Genomic DNA, 4,352 nt, shown 5'->3' with positions numbered 1-4,352 from the left:
ACTTACAATCCCAGCCCTGCGGCGCAGTACGAAAAGGGGCGGGGCTCCAACTGCAGGATTGTGGCAGCCATTTTGACTCTTTTGACCCAAATGGCAGACGTCCCTGAATTCAACAACAGGCCTCTCCGTCCTCTGATGGTTCACCAGCTCTATCCCTTGTCTGTACGGTTCTCATCAGGAGCTGGCAGGGTGTGGTCAAAATGTCAAGATGGCGGCTGCCACGGCAGGATCGAACCACTGCCCGTTTTTTTAATCACTAGTGATCGACCGTTGTGGCCACCACCATCATTATTTTGATTCTACCCTTGCAGATTCCACTGCTTCCTGCAGATTTCCCCAATAAAATGCGTTCAGCAGCACGCTAGTCCTCCGCAAGGCACTCCCAAACCGGTCCTGAGGCCTGAAATGCTGGTATCCCAGGCACAAATACAATGTTTCTCAACCTTGGTGACTTTAAGATGTGTGGACTTCAACTCCCAGAATTCCCCAGTCAGCATGGTCCACCCCTCTTAAAGCAGGCTGGCTGGGGGATTCTGGGAGTGGAGGCCCATCCCTCTTAAAGCATGGCTGGCTGGGGGATTCTGGGAGTGGAGGCCCACCCCTGTTAAAGCAGGCTGGCTGGGGGATTCTGGGAGTGGAAGCCCACCCCTCTTAAAGCATGGCTGGCTGGGGAATCTGGGAGTGGAAGCCCACCCCTCTTAAAGCAGGCTGGCTGGGGGATTCTGGGAGTGCAGGTCCACCCCTCTTAAAGTCACACTTAGGTTGAGAAACACTGTATTAATGGCTTTTCAGCAGGGTGTACTGTACGTACTACCAATTTCTACGAGGCACAGTTTATTTTTACTGTATTTTTCAGTCCTTCGTGGTTTTTGAGTTTTCCTCCTTCTGCCCTCCTTTAAAAAAAAAAAAAAGAACTTTGCATATGTGCCAAATTTTGCCAAATGTGGATTTCTCCCTCTCTTCTTTCTCCTCTCCCCCCCCCCTTTTCCTCAACCCGGCTTTTCTTGACACGGGCTTTGATGTGTAATGTCCCAATTACAAACACACCAAGATTTTGCATTCCATCCAGCGAAGGATGGGAACCTGCAAGTTTTGGAATGCAAGCACGTCTGAATGTACGGACACTGGGGCAAATTTGGTCAAGCCTGAGGCTGTGCTTGCCACTAAGTTTTTATTTAAAAAAACAAAACAAAACACAAGAGATTAATGTTATTGAAGCTGTTAGGGCAGGGACTGCCTAATCTTTCTAATAAAAACATTTTCTTTCCATTACTCGCTGGACAACGTGTGATTGTGTGAATTTGCTGTCGTTCCTCCTGCCAGGGGGGGCTGTTGGATATTTGTGTGTGTGGGGGGGAATTCCTGATTTTATTTTCATTTGATGGGATTCCAAGGCCTTTCGGCAGCTCAAGACAGCGCCATACTTTTTATATTTTAAAAAAAGTATTTTTTAAAAATCACCTTTTTTAAAAAAAAATTAAAATTGTTTTTTAAAAAGGAAAGAAAGAAATTTATTTTAAAAAAACTTGAAATTATTTTTGTGGAGAAATACAATTTTTTAAAAAAATTACATTTGTTTTTTTAAAATTATTTTTTTAAAAAAAATTAACTTAAAAGTATTCTTTTTTAAAAAAAATGAAAACAATTTTTTTTAATTTAAATGTTTAAATTTAAAACAGAACAGAAGACGTGATGGTGGTGGTCCGGTGGCAGGGTCAAAAATTACAATTATATTGTAAAACTTTTATAAAATTTTCAATAAAAAAAAAAATAGGGGAGAAATCAGCAAAAACAGAGTTTGTCTCCTGCTGTTGAAATTGGGCAAAAACTTGCTGCAGGTCTTCTCAAGAGGGGATTTTGACTTTGGCTAATGCCGAAGTGCCAGGGGAATTTTGGCCAAGTGTTAGTCGGTGGGCAGGAGACCACTAGGAGGTCCCCTGGCTTCTAAGTTTGACTGAGAAGTTTAAAAATAACCCCACACGACTGAAATCGACAGGAAGGCCTGTTCATAGAATCATTCAGAAACTAATAAAAATGTTTCAGTGTAGCCGCAAATTTTTTAAGTGTCAGCTATTTTCTGGCAGCATAACAGGATTTTGATGGGAGACCACCAGGAGATCATAGAGGTGGATGTTTAAAAGTAGTAAAAGGACAACTTTTTCTTCTTTCAAGAAAAGAGCCTAGGGGTGTCCATGAACTTGGAAGGAGTCAAAGAAAAGTTAAAGTATGCTGGCTGGGGGATTCTGGGAGTGAAAGTCCACCCCACTTAAAGCAGGCTGGCTGGGGGATTAATAGTAATAATAATAATAAAGTTGGAAGGGACCTTGGAGGTCATCTAGTCCAACACCCCCTGCTCAGGCAGGAAACCCTATACCATTTCAGACAAATGGCTGTCCAGTCTCTTCTTAAAAACTTCCAGTGTTGGCGCATTCACTGTTTCTGGAGGCAAGTAGTTCCACTGGTTAATTGTTCTAACTGTCAGGAAGTTTCTCCTTAGTTCTAGGTTGCTTCTCTCCTTGATGAGTTTCCATCCGTTGCTTCTTGTCCTGCCTTCAGGCGCCTTGGAGAACAGCTTGACTCCCTCTTCTTTGGGGCAGCCCCTGAGATACTGGAAGGCTGCTCTCATGTCCCCCCTCGTCCTTCTCTTCATTAAACTAGACATACCCAATTCCAGCAGCCGTTCCTTATATGCTTTAGCCTCCAGTCCCCTAATCATCTTTGTTGCTCTTCTCTGTACTCTTTCCAGAGTCTCAACATCTTTTTTACATCGTGGTGACCAAAACTGGATGCAGTATTCCAAGTGTGGCCTTACCAAGGCCTTGTAAAGTGGTATTAATACTTCACGTGATCTTGATTCTATCCCTCTGTTAATGCAGCCCAGCACTGTGTTGGCTTTTTTGGCAGCTGCAGCACACTGCTGGCTCATATCTAAGTGATTGTCCACTAGGGCTCCGAGATCCCTCTGTGTCAATGATGATAACTCGTTCCATGGGGGATATGATATGGACATGTAAACCGTTTTCTTGCCTAAATGTAGAACCTTACTTTTTTCACCATTGAATTTCATTTTGTTAGATAGCGCCCAGTGTTCAAGTCTGTCCAGGTCCTCCTGTATCCTAAGCCTGTCTTCTGGAGTGTTGGCTATTCCTGCCAGCTTGGTGTCGTCCGCAGATTTGATGAGTTCCCCATCTATCCCCTCGTCCAGATCGTTGATGAAGATGTTGAAGAGCCCTGGGCCCAGAACAGACCCCTGGGGCACCCCACTACACACTTCTGGGAGTTGAAGTCCACCCCTTTTAAAGCATGTTGGCTGGGAAATTCTGGGAGTGGAAATCCACCCCTCTTAAGGCATGCAGGCTGGGGGATTCTGGGAGTGGAAGTGCGCCCCTTCATAAAGCCTGCTGGCTGGGGAATTCTGGGAGTTGAAGTCCACACACCTTAAAGTTGCCAAGGTTGACAAACACTGAATAAGCAACAGCTTTCAAGGCTGAACCTCCGAGCAAATTACTCAAAGGGTGACAATACATTGAGGAAATCCTGGCCATAAATTTCTCCAAATGTTTGTTTAAACTCGCAACAACCGATCCCTTGTGTTCAGAACCATCACCGGCAGCAGCTAACCTCCAATGCTGTAATAAACAATTTGAACTTTGGAACTTCTCCTTCATAATAAAATGTGATTGTGTTACATTCCAGCTGTCTGTTTTGTAGAGATTCAACCAAAGGCGGTTTATATCGGAAAGAAAAGAGCCACTTCTGGAAACATAACTTCCAGAAATGATCGGCAATATAAGAAGCTGTTTTAACTGGACCAAAAATATGCATATTTAGTGATCAATTGCATCCTTCTCGGATCCAAGATAAACTTGTTTGAAGTGCTGGTCTCTCTCTCTCTCTCTCTCTCTCTCTCTCTCCACTTCTACATTCTGCTTTCTTTTCAACAGAACGAATAGCTTTGGGCCTCTTTCGGCCCTTGGATGGCACACCACCAGGAAATCCCCAGAAAAGGCTAGACTGGGAAATGCAAAAAAAAAAAAAAAAAAGAATCACACAAAAAAATCCACACAAAACCATTGTAAGCCTATAGCTCATTGCAATAAAGAAAAGTGAATAGGGGTCACCCCAGGATACAGAATACAGAATAACATGATGAAAGGGACCTTAGAGGTCATCTAGTTCAACCCCCCGCTTGAGCATTCCGATTCTTCTTAAAAGCCTCCAGGGATGGAGCACCCTCAACTTCTGGACGCAAGCCGTTCTATTGATGAATTGTTCTCACTGTCAATGGCAATACAGAATTATCTTGGCAGGGATCTTGGAGGTCTTCTAGTCCAACCCCCTGCTCAGGCAGG

The sequence above is a fragment of the Protobothrops mucrosquamatus genome, unplaced genomic scaffold (assembly GCF_001527695.2).
Source record: "Protobothrops mucrosquamatus isolate PMUCROS unplaced genomic scaffold, P.Mucros_1.0 scaffold4240, whole genome shotgun sequence".
In the NCBI taxonomy this organism is placed as follows: domain Eukaryota; kingdom Metazoa; phylum Chordata; class Lepidosauria; order Squamata; family Viperidae; genus Protobothrops; species Protobothrops mucrosquamatus.
Note: the sequence above shows the minus strand (reverse complement) of the source record.